Source organism: Felis catus, chromosome B2 (genome assembly GCF_018350175.1).
Source record: "Felis catus isolate Fca126 chromosome B2, F.catus_Fca126_mat1.0, whole genome shotgun sequence".
Classification (NCBI taxonomy): domain Eukaryota; kingdom Metazoa; phylum Chordata; class Mammalia; order Carnivora; family Felidae; genus Felis; species Felis catus.
Window position 1 is genome coordinate 117,892,419 of NC_058372.1, and position 18,201 is coordinate 117,910,619.

The 18,201-nt window shown below is 40.7% G+C and overlaps 1 protein-coding gene and 1 pseudogene across 34 annotated transcripts in view; one reads left to right on the forward strand and one right to left on the reverse strand.

Annotated features, from left to right (window-relative positions):
• The window catches only part of EPB41L2 (erythrocyte membrane protein band 4.1 like 2), a 219,269-nt gene that overhangs the window by 145,032 nt on the left and 56,036 nt on the right, over positions 1-18,201 (reverse strand). For 2 of the 34 annotated variants that reach the window (XM_023254351.2, XM_045058033.1), the window contains exon 2: positions 16,710-16,827. The exons of 31 other annotated variants lie outside the window; for them this stretch is intronic. The gene's annotated coding sequence lies outside the window, so the exon portion shown is untranslated. One more of the 34 variants, XM_019831204.3, reaches the window with a different exon arrangement.
• LOC109499895 lies at positions 4,214-5,204 on the forward strand (annotated as a pseudogene).

Consider the following 18,201-nt stretch of genomic DNA (forward strand, 5'->3'; position numbering starts at 1 on the left):
AATAAACTAGGAATGAAAGGGAACTTCCTCAATGTGATAAAGGGCATCTACAAAAACACACCTCATACTTAACAGTGAAAGACCAAAAGCTTTCCCCACGAAGATCAGGAACAAGACAGGATGTCCACTCTCACCACCTCTATTCAACATTGTTCTTAAAGTTAAAACCAGTGCAATTAGGCAAGAAAAATAAATAAAAAGCATCCAAATAGGACAGGAAAAAGTAAATGATCTCTATTTGCAAACAGTAGGATTATATATATATAAAATCCTAAAGAATCCCCCCAAAAAAGCTAATAAAGGAGTTCAGCAAAATTGCAGGACATAAGATCAATATACATACTCGGTTGTATTTATATACATAAACAATCCAAAAAATAGTAATTCTACTTAGCATCAAAAAGAATACAAAGGAGTAGATTTAACTAAGGAAGTATGCAATTTGTATACTGAAAACTACAAAAACATCTTTCCTAAAAAATCAAAGAAAACGTAAATAGATCCATGTTCACACATTCAAAGACTTAATATTGTTAAGATGACAATAACCCCCAAATTAATTGACAGAGTCAATGCAATCCCCATTATAATCCCAAATGCCTTTTTTTGCAGAAATGGACAGAATAATCCTCAAATTCATATGAAATTGCAAGGGACCACAGATAACTGAACCACTCATGACACAGAAGAACAAAGTGGGAGCATTCACCCTTCCTGACCTCAAAATTTATTACAAAGCTAGAGTAATCAAAGCATAGTGATACTGGCATAAGAACTGACATACAAATCAGTACAGACTTGAGAGTGCAGAAATAAACCCATATATCTATCGCCAACTGATTTCAACAAGAGTGCCAAATCCATACAATGGGGAAAGAATAGTCTTTTCAACAAATGGTACTGGGACAACTGGATATCCACATACAAAAGAATGACTCTGAACCCCTAACTCACACCACATAAAACAACTCAAAATGGACCAAAGACTAAAAATATATGAGCCAAAAGTATAAAACTCTTTGAAGACAAGGAATGTGCATCTTCATGACTTATGGATTTCACAACACATTCTTAATTAGAACACCTAAAACACAATCAGCAATGACAACAACAAAGGAATTAGACTTCACCAAAATTAAAAACATTTGTGAGTCAAAGGGCACAATCAAGCAAATAAAAAAAAAAATCCACAGAATGAAAGTGCATTCAGTAAGGGTATGCAGAATATATAGAAGGGTATGCAGAATATACATAAGGCACTCTTACAACTCAACAAAAGGACAAAGAACCCAATTTTAAAAGGGGGCGAAGGACTTAAGAAAATATTTCTCCAAAAAAGAGGTAAAAATGGCCAATCATCACAGGAAAAGATGCTTAACACGGTAAGTCATTAGAAAATGGAAATAAGACCACCTAGTGATAGTTCTTCAAATACACTAAGGTGACCAGTGAAAAAAATGAAGGAAAACAGCAAGTGCTGGCATGGAATTGGAGAGATCAGAAACCTCACACATTGCTGCTACAAGGAACATAAAATGGAGAAGCAGGTCAGAAGGTGATGTTGGGAGTGGCGGGGATGAGGAGTAACTGCTTAAAGGAAACAGGGTTTGGGGGCACCTGGGTGGCTCAGTTGGTTGAGCCTCTGTCTTTGGCTCAGGTCATGATCTCACAGTTCATGGGTTCAAGCCCTGCATCAGGCTCTGAGCTGTCAGCTGTCTGTGCTGACAGCTCAGAGCCTAGAGCCTGCGTTGGATTCTGTGTGTGTGTCTCTCTCTCTCTCTCTCTGCCCCTCCCTTCTCATGCTCTGTCTCTGTCTCTCAAAAATAAACACTGAAAAAAAAAATTTTTTTTTAATAAAAAAAGTATTTAAAAAAAGGAAACAGGGTTTCTTTTGGGGAGATGAAAATGTTCTAGGATAATGAGGACAGGTGCACGACATTTTGAATATAATAAAAACCACTGAATTGTATACTTTAAAATGGTGACTTTTAAGTGAATATTACATTTAAAAAAAAAAAGGACAAAACAGGTACTCTTTAACTATCATTCCCTAAAACTCTCAGCCCTAGACAACCGCTAATCTGTCTGTATAGATTTCACTATTTACATAAACAGAAGCATGCCACATGGCCTTGCATGTCCGGCTTTTTACTTGGCATATTATTTTCAAGGTTCGTTCATGTTATAGCATACATCAGTAAGTCATTCCTCAGTATGCCCAAGTAATATTACATCTTATGGCTATACCACATTTTGTTTATCTACTCATCAACTGATGGGCATTTGTGTTGTTTCTACTTTTGGGCTACTATAAATAATGCTGTGAATATCCGCCTACAACTTTTTGTGTAGGTAGAGGTTTTCATTTCTCCTGGGCACATACTTAGGACTAGAATATGTCAGACAAATGCAAGCTCTAGGTTAAGGTTTTCAGGAACTGCCGAACTGCTTTCCAAAGTGGCTGCACTAGTTGACATTCCCACCAGCAGCATGCACTGGTTCCAACCCCCTGAATGTGTGACTCTTCATATGACGGCAACCACTAACTGTTACTCAAAAAAGAGACTGGAGGACCCTGAATTGGAAAGGACAGACAGTAGAAGCAGAGACAGTCCAAATGGAAGTCTACATAAAAAGGCTCCCAGGGATGGGAGAAATAGAGGAAATGTTAGACAAATGGTACAAAGTTTGTAAAGAGTAAGTTCTGAGGATCTAATGTAGAGATAATGACCACAGTTAATAATACAGTATTGTAGGGGCACCAGGGTGGCTCAGTCTGTAAGTGTCTGACTCTTGGTTTCGGCTCAGGTCATGATCTTGAGGTTCATGAGTTCAAGACCCACATGAGGCTCTGCACTGACCATGTGGAGACTGCTTGGGATTCTCTCTCTCCTTCTTTCTCAGCCCCTCCCCCACATGCACACATTCACTCTCTCCCTCCCTCCGTCTCTCTCTAAAAAATAAATAAATTTAATGAAAAGAACCAAAATGTCCAACAACTGATGAATGGATAAACAAGATGTGGGGTACACACACACACACACACACACACACACACACACACACACACACACACACATATATACACACACAACGGAATATCACTCAGCAATCGAAAAGAATGAAATCTTGCCATCTGCAACAATGTGGATGGAATGTTAAGCGAACTTAAAGACAAATATCATGTGACTTCATTTCTATGTGGAATTTAAGATACAAAACAGATGAACATAAGGGAAGGAAAGCAAAAATAATATAAAAACAGGAGGGTGGCAAAACACAAGAGACTCTTAAATACAGAGAGCTAACTGAGGGTTGCTGGAGGGTTTTGGGTGGGGGAAAGGGCTAAATGGACAAGGGGCATTAAGGAGGACACTTGTTGGATGAGCACTGGGTGTTTTATGCAGGGGATGAATCACTGGATTTTACTCTTGAAATTACTGAACTAAATGCTAACTTGGATGTTTAAATAAACAAACTTAATAATAATACTGTATTATATACTTGAAATTTGCTGACAGTAGATCTTAAGCATTCTCTCCACCATGACCCCCCCACAAAAAAGGTAACTATGTGAGGTGACATATGTTTAACCTTGATCATGGGAATCATCACACAATGTATCTGTGTATCAAATCATGTTGTACTTTTTTTTTAATTTTTTTAAATGTTTATTTTTGACAGAGAGACAGAGAGCCAGAGCATGAGCAGGGGAGGGGTAGAGACAGAGAGGGAGACACAGAATCTGAAACAGCCTCCAGGCTCTGAGCTGTCAGCAAAGAGCCCAACGCAGGGCTCGAACTCAGGAACAGTAAGATCATGACCTGAGCTGAAGGTGGACGCTCAACCAACTGAGCCACCCAGGCGCCCCATGTTGTACATTTTAAATGTATTACAATTTTGTCAATTATATCTCAATAAAGCTGGGGGGGGGGGATAGGCTCATATGCAAGCAGCAATAGTAAAGACAAATATCAAACTAATATTAAATTCCAGGGAAGAGACTCCATAGAAGTTGATGTTTAAATAGCAGATAAAGAAGAAAGAGAACTAAAAAATGATACCAAAATTTCAAGCCCGGAAGATTAAGAAAGGCTAGGGATACCACAGATGGAGGCAGTCTGGCTGGGGTGTCAGAACCCAAGCAGGCTCTCTGCTCTTCCCCATTAACAGCCACATCTGACTGCAGTGCCAGCCGAGTCCCCAAAACACAATGGTGAAGGTTGGAGTAAACAGATTTGGCTGTACTGGGTACCTGGTCACCAGAGCTGCTTTTGACTCTAGTAAAGTGGATGGTCACCATCAATGACCCCTTCACTGACCTCAACTACATGGTCTACATGTTCCAGTATGATTCCACCCACCGCAAATTCAATGGCACAGTCAAGGCTGAGAATAGGAAACTTGTTATCAATGGAAAGCCCATCTCCATCTTCCAAGAGTGAGATCCCACCAACATCATATGGGGTGATGCTGGTGCTAAGTGTGTTGTGGGGTGTACTGGGGTCTTCACCACCATGGAGAAGGCTGGGGCTTGTGTGAAGGGTGGGGCCAAAAAAGTCAACATTTCTGCCCCTTCTGCTGAATGCCCCCATTTTTCTGATGGGCGTGAGCCATAAGAAGTATGACAACTCCCTCAAGATTGTCAGCAATGCCTCCTGCAACATCAACTGCTTGGCCCTTCTGGCCAAGGTCATTCATGACAACTCTGGCATTGTGGAGGGACTCAAGACCACAGTCCATGCTATCACTGCCACCCAGAAGACTGTGGCTGGCTCCTCTAGGAAGCCATGATGGTGGAGAGGCTGTCCAGAACATCATCCCTGCTTCTACTGGCACCTACTCTGTAGGCTAGGTCATCCCTGACCTAAATGCTAATCTCACCGGCATGGCCTTCCGTGTCACTACCCCCAACGCATCAGTTGTGGATCTGACCTGCTGCTTGGAGAAAGCTGCCAAATGGGATGACATCAAGAAGGTAGTGAAGCAGGCATCGGAGGGCCCTCAAGGGCATCCTGGGCTCCACTGAGGACTGGGCTGTCTCCTGCAACTCTAACAGTGATACCCACTCTTCCACCTTTGGTGCTGGGGCTGGAAGTGCCCTTAGTGACTACCTTGTCAAACTCATTTCATGATACAGCAATGAATCTGGCTACAGCAACAAGGTGGTAGGCCTTATGGCCCACATGGCTTCCAAGGAATAAGAGCCCCTTGGCCCACCAGCCCCTGAGAGACCAAGAGAAAAAGAGACCCTCAGCTTCTGGGGCATCCTTGCCCCAACTCATCCTCAAACACACGGAGAAATCCTGACTTGTACACAGTTTCCATCCCAGACCCCCTGAATAAGGGGAGGGGTTTGGAGAGGACTACCTTGTCATGCACGATCAATAAAGTATACTGTACCCCTGGGGAGCGGGGGGGAGACTAGGAAAGAATGCAAGATTTTGGATCTTTTAGACACACAGAGTTTGACATGATGATGTGACACTGAATTTCTTGGGAGAGGATTACAGAAATCAAGGAAAGGGATGATAATTAGAGAATCACCCTAGAATCAAGAGAAAATTAATTACCATATTCCAGCACATTTTGCTATTATTAACCTTTTACCTCATTTCCAACTAACGGACTATTCTTGAGAGTTTGGGTAACATAATGATAAATAAAAAGCACCTTGAAAGCCAGGATTTTCTCAAAAAAAAAAAAAAAATGTTTAAAGGACTATTTGACTGGCAGGGCATCCAAAGGGGCTAGAACTAGATAAAAGTCTGCCTAACAAGAACAGAGTTCAAGGTACTATAAAAACTAAACATGGTAGATGGAATCTATCCACTTAGGCAGGACAGAGTCACCTACACATATTTAATGAGAAAATATTCAGAAGGAAGTCTCAGTATCAGGTTAATGCTGCACCGGAACACTGGCTACTAACTAGCTCTGCAAGGTAAGGGAAGTGTTAAGAGCGAAGGACAGGAAGGCCAATATCAGATCATTCGGTAACCACCAGTTCATTCAGCAAATAAGTATTGAGAGCCATTAAGTGCCAGAGAATTGTGAACACAGATGTGAAAACTGCCTTTGCGAAGCTTATAACCTGATGGTGGAGAAAGGCAAATAAACAGCCAACTGGTGAGAGGGGAGGTTATTCAGCAGGTACATTTAACAGGAAGGAGGAGGCCCAGTAGAAGAATCATAAAGAATGGCTATGCAAGGGAAATTATATCTACACTGAGACCGAGGAGTAGAATATAACTGGCAACATGTACAGAAGTCTAGAGATGAGAGAAACCAGACAGGTGAGCAGGGAAACCCAATTAGTATGTTAAAATCTAGAACAGCAAGTGCCTTATAAGGTAAAAGCTATATTAAAAACTTTGGGCTTCTTTTGAAAAGCAAAGAGGTATTATGAAATGAATTTATGCACAAAACTAAAAACTACTAGTCAGACTACAATACAAACAACAGATTAAATAAAAACTAAAAAAAAAAAAAAAAAACAGGAAAACTAGACAGATTACATTTATCCAGAAAAGACATGGTAGGCGTATTAATGTTTAAAAATATATATATTAACAAATCGGTAGTCTGTTCCCTCTCTTCCAAAGAGAATTCTACCCCTGTAATCTCAATTTTGAAAGCAATTTGATTTATTATGGAATAGACTGAGATACTAAGAAAAGAATTGATATATCAAGAACACAGGAGAGACTCAAGCTAAAACTCAGAGAGTTGGTGTTTATTGTTTGGGAAGAGACTGGTTAAGGAAGAGTCTGAGGGCTGCTGTCTACTGTGATGAGAAAGAATCAGAAAAATTTATGAACTGATAAAGAGAAGTAAGTTTTGCTGTTCTATGAAACCACTTATTTTTCAAAAGAGCAAAGTAAAAACAAATGATGTGTCCATTTTTTGTCAGTGCTGACACTTGTGTTTCTTTGACTAACAAAGTTAAAAATGGACCATGAGAGCTGAACTTTATGCAGGTTACAGTGTCTGAATATGGAAGGTGTCAGTGAAATGAAGTGGATAAATCCAGGAAATATTCAATTAGGACAATGGGGAGAATCTGATGACACATAAGAGCAAAAGGAGAGAGAAAAAGAGCAGTTAATGAGAGCAAAGGCAGTCAGTGAAAGAGTTAAAGGAGGAGTAAAAAGGTTTGGAGACAAGTTAAAGAGTTCAATTTAAATTGGGTAACAAAAAAAAAAAAAGAAGAGAGAGATAGAATAGAACAAGCTATTAGATGAGATGGAATCAGAAAAATAATTCAGAGTAAGATAAGAAAAAGAAAGAACAGATAGGACAAACAAAACAAAAAGCAATATGGTACCCCAAAACACCAGTAATCAGATTAAATGCAACTGATCTAAATGCATCAATTATTATCAGAGTGAAAAAGACCCAACTCTACGCTGTATAAGAAATCTTTATTTTTTAAAAGTTTATTTTTCAGAGAGAGTGAGCGAGTGCACACAAGCAGGGTCAGGGCAGAGAGAGAGAGAATCCCAAGTGCCGGAGATGCAGAGCCCATACGGGGCCTGAACCCATAAACCGTGAGATCATGACCTGAGCTGAAATCAAGAGCCGATGCTTAAGGGACTGAACCACCCAGGCACCCCTAAGAACTAACTTTAAATGTTAGGACTGGGAACAAGAGAAATATAATGAAGAAGCAAATTGTGATGTACAAAGCAAAGAGGTGGCCCTAAACCACAGAAATGAGGAGCTTTGTTTAGTACAAGAAGGGGGCAAGGGGAAGGGTCTAGAAAAAAAAAATTCCTAGTATTACAAGTAAGTGTGGTCCAGATACTAAGTTTAGGGTGTACAAGTAAATGTCCTGAAGGTCTTTACAACCTGATTATACAAATTTTAATCATTAAAATGTATAATCTTTCTTCAAAGTCCACAACTTGGAAACACTGGCAGCTCTGAGCCTAAAATGTGTCAGCTTTATGGTTGTAACACTTTCCTACCACTTATATCCTCTTCCCTCTTCTGCCAGGTAGTACACAAAACACGATGACAGTCACAGGGGCGGGGGCGGCTACACCTTAGGAAACGTGTGTACTGCATCAAGTATGCATTTATAGGCCCTTAACAATTAACAAAGCCGGAGCGCCTGGGTGGCTCAGTTGGTTAAGCATCCGACTTCGACTCAGGTCATGATCTCACGGTTCATGGGTTCAAGCCCCACATCGGGCTCTGGCCTGATGGCTCAGAGCCTGGAGCCTGCTTCTGATTCTGTGTCTCCCTCTCTCTCTGCTCCTCCCCTGCTCACGCTGTCTCTTTCTGTCTCTCAAAAATAAATAAATAAATGTCAAAAAAAAAAAAATTAAAAAAAACAATAAAGGCTTCCTCACCTCTTCCCCATTGCATTCCTATTTAATAAATTTAAGCTAAAATACTTTCAAATGTCTAATTTGTATCTCTTAAGATAGAAAGCTGAGTATCCATGTTGCTTCCCTTCATAAATCTAACGCTGTGTGTTTGTTCCTTGATTCTTTAATGCCTACATTCTTTAAAATAGCAATGCAAAATGTTATTTGAATTTTACCAAATACATATTTCGGCCACTTTTTAAACTTTGAAATAAAAGTCTCAAACACTGTAAGAAGTTGTGCTAATTACAAGAAAGGTGGGAACAATATGATGAAGATCCAACATGCTTAGCATGTTATCTTTGTTTTATTCCTCTTTAGCAAAAGATGGTTTTTGCGAAAGAAAAGCGTAAAAATTATTTTTTTCGAGATTTTACTTTGAGAAGACTGAAAAGTTCACATCCATGGTTGTAATTTGTTTCTCTTGGATCTAAACATACACCCACCCACTGGCTTCAGAAAACTGCTTGGACAGAAACCTGAGACAGTGATACTTCCTGGAATTTCAATTGAAAAAAAAAAAAAAAAGAAGAAGAAGAAATTAAGAAAGAAAAAGTATCCTTTCCATGAAGGGATAACCAGTAGCAAATAATGCAAATGTTCTTTTAAATTAATGCCCATTGGTAAAAACCCATTCTTACACAACAGATACATGCATTCATTCAACAGTTCTACAACTATTAAGAAGGTGATTTATAGAATGATTCCCCCTCTCACACACTTGATACACAGTAAGATTCCATTGAACATTAAGCAAAATGTAGGAAAAATTTATTTACCCACAGTTTTGCAGGAACATTCTTAGTCCCCAAAATGCCTCCCCACTTCTCTTTGCTATTGACTGGCTGCCTCTCCATGTGAACAATCAGATTCTTAGGAACAAAGAGTGCAGTCTTAAACCCATATCCCTAGAGCCTCACACAGTATTCGGCATATAGTAAGGTAGTCCAAGATCATAGATCTGATAAATGAGTACTTGGATCATATTCACTAGGTAGTATGCAGCTACAAACAAATCCCAGTAACCACAGAAACAGACTCAGTTCAGGAATCACTCCAGATCCTTTCCTCTCTCTTCACCCAAACTCACTCGGTTGTCCTTTCTCTGTATGTATTTCTAAGGCTGAAATGACCAGTTTTGAATTCTTAGTATCGGTTGGTCTTACTGTGAGCTTATCAACAGCTCAGGCTTACTCATCTTTGAATCTCCAGCTTAAAACACAGTAAGAGTGGGCCCAAATTTGTCTCATAATTGCAGTACAAATTCCAAAGAAAACTCCTTCCTTAAATCGTATTCCCAAACTTCAGATTTTGTAGTAAACACAATGTACTTCATTGGTAACAAGATTTATTATTGCAATTAAGTTAAATATTTGATCCTAGTCACCTTTATAAATAAATAGTACCTAAAGAGGAAAATTCATAGCACCAAATTTTACTGCACAGAAATACAAAATGAGGCCTCCTTGGGCAGCCTCCTTTAACAGACAGTAACAGTCACTAGAACAGATATACAGGGTAAATATATGTTCTCCATAAAATCTGACATGTAATATTTCTAATTTTTTCTTTAATGTTTATTTACTTTTGAGACAGGGAGAGACAGAGCATGAACAGGGGAGGGTCAGAGAGAGAGGGAGACACAGAATCTGAAACAGGCTGCAGGCTCTGAGCTGTCAGCACAGAGCCCGACGCGGGGCTTGAACTCACAGACCGCGAGATCATGACCTGAGCCGAAGTTGGACGCTTAACCGACTGAGCCACCCAGGCGCCCCTGACATGTAATATTTCTAAAACACAGATATCTGTAATTATGTCTCTTCTTTCAAAAACAAAAACAAAAAACAGTAATTTTTTTTTTAAAGGCTTCCGGTGGTTCGGCAGGGAGAATGAATACCAAACTCTTCAGTAGGAGCTCCTAAGTTTAGCACTTGCTGGCTCCAATCCAGATCTTCAGCTTATCTTCTGCTTCCCATCTCCTAATCTCCGGCCCCACCAGCCCCCTCAACACAAAATGAATCTTCACGCTTCCGTGTCCTCATTAATGCTGACTCTTCTCCGTCTAGACTGTCTACTTCCCGTGTCTATACTTAAAAGCTTGGGTTGGATTTTTTTTTTCTTCCAGGTATAAAGTTAAAAATAAGCAGTTTGCGAACAAAACCAACAATAGCTCTTTTACTGATTTTTAAGTCACAGGGTATGCAGAATAAAACATGAGGCTAGGGGGAGCCCAATCAAGTTATTTGGTAGTTTACTGGGTGCACACGCGCAAACACACACATGCACACGTGAGCGTGCTCACCAATCACAAGGCCATGAAAGAGAAGTCTGGTAGATGGCAAACCAACCCATCAGGCAGCCTCTAGCATTCTGATAGTACCCACTGACAGAGTAACCAGGATGCCAAGAGCAGTAAAGTCAGACTAAAATGGGTCAAGAGTAATGCAGTCCCTCCCCTGAGACAGCCCTGACATATACGTGGTGGGTGATGGCAATCCTCCCAATGGGCAGAACCAGGGGCAGGAAGATCCAATCAGGACTCACACGTCAAGGACAAGCTAGGTGTAATCACTACTGTTACTTATCTAATCACCTACCATATGATCCACACAACTGATGACCTACAGAATGTGATTTACAGCTGCTCAATGGAACAGGGCAGAGGGAGGTCTCAGGGAAGCCTGACCAACGGGGCTGACCACTGACATACAGGATACGGAAATGGGACCGGCGGAATGAATATCACTGGTAGACCCTGTTCTGAGGCAAGATCTTGCCTGTAGATGCAGTACGTCAACAGTACACTCTGCCCTTGGTGAGGGAAGGACCTTCGTGATTGGACCTATAAAAGCTACACTGAACAGATACATGCACATTTACATATTGTGCTTAGACGCACAGAAAAGTATGTGTATATACATACATATCAGACAAAAGGGTTGAAACATAGTATTCCTGACAACTCAGCTGCCACACTCCACTCCCCCCCCCCCCCACCATCTCCCTGACCTTTTCCTCCCACCAGAGTCAACCCCAGACTAAGGATGTTAACTAGTTCCATTCACACCATTTAGATTCAGCCATCATTTGCTGATCTTATCCTCATTCTCAATCCTTTCACATCTTCTCTCATTATCACCCCCTATAGTTCCAAGTTAACCATACTACGAACGTCAGAATTCAGTAAATGTGAGCCAACAAAACAGCACAGTTATAACAAGAAAATTTGTTTTTGTTGTATTATCTATATAGTCAAAATAAGTATTCTTCTCATTGAACCCCAGAGTAATGAGAACAGGGGAGGAGGATAGTTTTTCTCTTCTGGACAAGAGCCGGTCCCAGGTATCTAACAATCAATCCCCTGGGGAGGGTTTTCCTTCTACTTTTACCTCTAACCCTATAGGAATATCCATATTAAGAAAGAGATCAGCTCTGACATGGAGTTTATTGTAACAGGGTCTGTCCTGTACCAGTTGTATATTTATCTTAAATACACACGCACACACACGCACACACACACGCACACACACACACACACACACACACACACACGTAATGGCATGACAAGGCTTGGTATCATTATAAAACAAGGCCACTGATGGCTAGACATATACAAACATGTAATCCCTGTGCACCTCTGCCCCAGATGACAGGAGTCGGGCTGTAGCAGAATCAGCTCTTGTTGGGAATCAGTGAGCCAGCTGTCCAGGAGGGGCCAGGGCTTATGTGATCAAATCTTCACTTGTTTCAAAGACTTCTTAACAGTTCTAATAAAGACTTGTTAGGCTTTTATGACCCTGGAGAACAACCAAAATGATCAGCCTCTCCCTTTCAGACACACATATCTTTAAGCAATAAATGTACACACTTCCTACTAATTGAGAACTTCCAACTGAGTCCATATAAATGAATGAATGCCCTATGGATTATTATTTCCCAAATTAAGTACTACCAGCTTAAGAATTTACAGAAACACATTCTCCATATTTTGCCAAGGGAAAATAAGCAGCTTTAAAAGGATAAGGTTGTTGTTTTAACCCATGTGTACATATTTGCAGATAAAAGACAGGACATGCTCAGCCCAAATGCTAATCCTAAATGTGGACAATGACAATTTTTTGTTTTATTTCTATTTTTTTATATTATCATGTTTTCTTCACTGCATATGTGTTACTATGATTAACAACAACAACAACAAAAAAGATTTAAGGGGCGCCTGGGTGGCTCAGTCAGTTAAGCATCTGACTTCGGCTCAGGTCACGATTTCACAGTTTGTGAGTTCAAGCCCCACGTCGGGCTCTGTGCCGACAGCTCAGAGCCTGGAGCCTGTTTTGGGTTCTGTGTCTCCCTCTCTCTCTGCCCCTTCCCCGCTCATGCACTCTCTCTGTGTAGCAAAAATAAAAAAAAATAAAATGTTAAAAAAAAAAACTTAGATAGATTCAAGTCCATTAAAACAAACACTGTGAAGTTTTCTCCCTTTATTTCTGGACTCCTGCTTTAGCAGTTTTCAAGGCAGTGCAAAACAGGATGAATAAGTCCCTGCAAAATTATAATAAACTGGTACCATGCCATGTGGTATAGATTAACCTAAAACAGAGGTACATTCATACTATTCGTCTTTGAGCTTGGCACTGGTATACAAGAAATTACTAGACTCTAAGAGGCACACGCTTTCAGACACGGTTACATCAGAGGCCTTCTTTTTTTTAAGTCAGATTTTAACTGGATTTAAAAGAATGAGAGGAATTTCCTGGATTTTATCAAGCCAGTTTCCCAACAGATTTTCACCCACACTTCTTAATACAAGGATTAAAGCCACTTAGCAAATTAGAGCTCATTCTTGCCACTCAAAATGCTATTAAGAACATATAAATTAAGAGATCTTTGAAAAACAATACACATCAACAAAAGGCTTAGAGCTCCTGCTCAGAATTCGTTGTTGTAACAGTTTCCTATAAAGTCGGTTGAAAAGCATCAAACATACGAGGGCCTAAGCGCAGGCGGGATCTACTTTCGGACCACACAGCACTAGGGGGAGATGGGGAACACAGATCTACACTCGATGGAGAAAGAGCCTTTCTTGTTTTGTTATCACAGGACAAGTATCACTGTCAAGTCTTCACCACAACTTCATTAAAATACCAAGCCAGATATACGCACAATTTAACACAGCACAAGGAGGACAGGGACAGATTTTTCAGAACTGCAAAATGGCATCTGCAGAATGTCTCCAAGGAACGACAAAGGCACTTCTTTGGCCCTGACAAAGAGAACAATGTTTCCACTTGGACACTACAAGACTATTGCATTTCAGAGTGGGGGGTGGGGGGGGGGGAGGCAATAAAAATTAACACAAAACAGAAATGAACGAGCAGAAGGACAGCCTGTAGGGAAGAATTCAAAGAAAGTATTGAGGACACAAGTTTCACTCATTACAGCGCACAAAAGTAAGAGTCCTTATGGTTTTAAAAACTGGGGAATTTCAAACATTAACTTTGAAAAGAAAACTTACAACTAAAAAAACTCAGGGGGCGCCTGGGTGGCTCAGCCGGTTAAGCATCCGACTTCAGCTCAGGTCATGATCTCAGTTCGTGAGTTCGAGCCCTGCATTGGGCTCTGTGTGGACAGCTCAGAGCCTGGAGCCTGCTTCAGATTCTGTGTCTTCCTCTCTCTCTGCCCCTCCCCCACTCACACTCTGTCTCTCAAAAATAAGCGTTAAAAAAATTTTTTTTAATAAAAAAAAAAAAACTCAGAACATAAAACTACTTATCTCACCAAATCAACCAAGTTTTTTAGGTTCATAAACACTGTGCTTCTATAATTCATGTTGGTTAAAAGGCAGCTTATAAACAAGCTACACATATTTAATTTCTCATGACCACTCTGAGGAATATAGTATCAACACCTCCATTTTACAGATAAGGAAAGGGACTATCAGGCAGATCTAATCTCAATTCCAACTCCCTCACTTATTAGAACTAGGACTTTTGAGTTTCTTTCCAAGACACTTTTACCTTGATTTTCAGGACTATCAACATCAAAGAACAGTCACAAAGATTAAAAACAAACTATTGTCCAAAATGGGAGAATATATTTCCTAAATATATATATATTTCCTAAAATATATACTACAATGAACTAGAAGCTTAATAAATTAAGGGTGGGGAAATGAGGATATACCTACTTTTAATCAACCAAATAACATTTTCTAAATACTGTTAAGAGACAGGTTTAAGAAACACCTTCAGGGGAAACACACACACACACACACACACACACACACACACTCATCTGATGAGTGCCAAGGGCCAGGATTAATTATAAAAAGTGAGTATGTGAACACACTGGATGAAGAAAGATCATAATCAGGGCCTTATGATATTCCTCTTTCACTTGAAGTGTATGTACTTTATCTGCAGTAGATAGTACCCTAGACAACTTGATGCTTTTGTATCGTGGAAAAAACAGTTAAAATTATGAACAGCACACTCTGATTAAAATAAGTAGAACTGTACATATTTTACCAACAGGTACATTTTTCTCATAACTATTTCTTCCCCATAAATTGTTAGCCCTACTTTGAACCTCTACACAACCTCAGTCACTGCAGAAAGAAAACCCAAATTCTTCCACACAAAATGCAGAGTCCCTAGACTCTGGCCGGACCCTCCTTTCCAGCCTTTCTGCTGAGTTCTGCCCATGAAGAAGGGTATTGTTAAGAGAAACGCCACTCCAATTTGCAGGCTCACTCCGTCAGTCCCTTCTCAAGGGTCAACGGCATGCCTATCATCTCCCCTATCATGGGGCCAAGTCCAGCTACCATGCTAGGACCTGGCCAAAGACATCCCTGCCACTCCCAGCTCAATGTCACCCGATCCCTCCCCCTTTTCTCTCAGCCCTTTCCACAGTCTGGGCCCTATGCCCACCTTTCACCTACTAAATACATCTGTTACTCCTCTCTGTACCCTCCACAGCAAAAAACACACCCCTTTGCACAAACTTATGCTTAGTGCATTTGGATAGAAAGAAATGAGGTTGGAAGAAAATACCTTTAAGAAACTTAAGCACCGATTTTTTTCTCCAAACAGTTCTAGGCATCATGAACTTATTTTTCTATTATCCAACATAATCACCTTAACGATTCAATAAAGTAAGCCTAATATTAAATAGCAGTCTACTGGTATATTATTTTGGCACATTTATAATGAGAAACCTCATGCCATCTTTTAAGATTCATATTAGCAAAGTGTAAGGAACGTAGGATTTACTATCTTCAGTCTGCATGATTGGTTCTCATGGATTTAAGACTGACCTAAAGGCTATTATCTTCAAAAAGGTATTAAATTCTACGAAAAACAAAAAAAAGTGGTTCCAAAGTAACTCCTTTGACAACATATTTTCGGCTATACGGTCCTCCTGAACAGTATCATTTTAGATAGGGGAAGGACCCAAAAGAATTTAGCCAATCCTTTATATCACAGACACTAGAGAATCTAAGAAATTTTAAACCGAGCAATGTGACTGAGGAATCTTCTTAGAATATCCTGGGCAAAGGCAGAAATCTAACCTCCTGGCAAAGGAGATCTGCCAGGCGTTTCTCATTTGCATTAACCTGTTAAATCAACCAGGTGATGAGCTCATGTTTCTGAATGAATTTGCCGCTCAGCATTTTCTCAAAAGCTTTATTTTTCCCCAAACACTTTCCTCTTGGTATCTTCTCCCACCGCTCTTCACACTGCTGAGCTCCCACTTCCCTACAGGTGTAAAAATTGTATGCAACTGTTGAATAGTAATTAAAACACAACAGCCACAGGCGTTACTATAATCTCTCCTTCAGGCGTGGCGTTCATCTGATGGAAGGATGGAGGGCCTTCCTTCCCCCGTTCCAGTCTGCCGTGATCCAGGAATCACGGCAGAATGCAGGGACAAGCAATGGCTGGGAGAGTGGAGGGGCACCTGTCCAGGAAAGCAGCAGCTGTGGCTGTCAGAACGGAGGCAGACGACCAGGAATTCACTATTTTATTCTTCTGGAACACATACATATAATCGTGTAACGGTTATACAGAACTTTTAGAATATGGCTATATAAATACAATGTAAGCCTGTCTTCCAGGAAACCTGGCCAACCCAAATACCGCACGCCCAAATCTGGACCCTATCTGCGCTGGCTCCTCACTGGTCTTCACTCTCTACTTACTTCTGCTGCATGACGGCACCGTCGGAGATAGAAGTCCCGGATATTCGTTCCGTTCTAGGAGAATGGCACTGAAATAACAAATACCACTACCCTCTTGCGGTCAAAACAGAGCATCCAAAAGAAAAACACCAACTCACATTTACTGGTAATGTTTTCACTGGGTAATCACAGAGCTCTCCAGAACTCACACCTGCAGCCCAGGTCTGCAATCAGCGCCACCACCTTGCTCATTGGCACCGCACGATCCAAGGACACCTGGATTAGGATAAACGCCTTAAGTAGCAGTGCTGACACAATTCAGTTCCTAATGCTTATGTCACAGGGGGCCCAGCCCGGGTCAGAAAATAATACGACCGATACGAGAACCCAACAGTAAACAGAAGTATCTTTAGGAAGCAGAAGTCCTTTTCCAATCATAAAATTCCCAAGTTATTTTACTCCTTTTGCAGAGCCAAACAGAACAGGTGGAAAATAATTCCAAAAGGCCTCAGGGGTATGCAGATCCATTATTTTTTCAATATGACAAAAAAAAAAAAAAAAAAAAAGACTCCAAGAGAAAGATCACACTCTAGCAACACATGAAACTTTCTGCACAAGTGCATTGCCTCCATGCAGCTCTTTCAGGGAAAGGTGCAGACATGTGTGCGCGCACACACACCACACAATGGATACTTGCTCCATAAAGCGGTGTGGCTGTTTTCCTGTGCATTTCCTGGAATTGGTCTCCTTTTGTATCAAATCTGTGTCCTGACACTTTTCTACCGTGAACAAGTCAACAAGGAGACGGGGAGGGCTCCAAAGCCTATTCTAAGGCAAACAGCTTACTGAGACAGGAAAAAGGCAAGCGGTGGATCAAAAAAGAGATTCTTTATATTAAACTAACTTTTTGGCACAACACTAGAGAATAAATTAAGTACAGTATTATAAGAAACACCGAGGACCATCGGGAGAAAAAAGATTTTTCTTTAGTTCTGCGTCTTCCTACTTTAGCCACCCAGGCTGTTCCCATCCTATTTCTCCAGCACCCAAGCTGTCATCTCTAGTCTAGTCCCCACCCACCCCAATCATTTGGAAAACTTCTGGAAAAGCACTAAAAGTATAATCAACTTCGCCAAATGACATTCACATTCTGTCCCCACCCTAATACTTGGCTATCTATCCTTATTTCGCGATCTCTTTCCACTCTTTCTGTCATCCTGCCCCCACCTACAAATATATCCTAGTAACTGTTATTTCCTTTCTTCCCCACTCCCTATTCCTGAGATTTTCTACACTAAATTGCTTCATCCCCTTCAGTCCGCCTTCAATTCTTCCCTCCAGATGCAGAGAGCCAAGATGTACAAAACCATTAAGTCTTCAAGACGCAGACAGAATTTAATATGCTAGGGACTTTTGGTGGAGGAATTTTTCCAAGGAAAACAGAAACGAAGGATTCTCCCTCACCTATTTTTCAGACCTCCCTCCTATCTCACTAAAGTCCCTGCAGCTGTTTTACAGTTTGCTCTAGACCGACTAAGGTCAAGCAGAGGTGAGGGCGAGTCTGAGACTGGGTGCACCAGGACATCGTCTGAAGCCCTAACTGCCTCAGAAAGGACACAGAACTGACTACCTGTTGACCCAAACCGACGG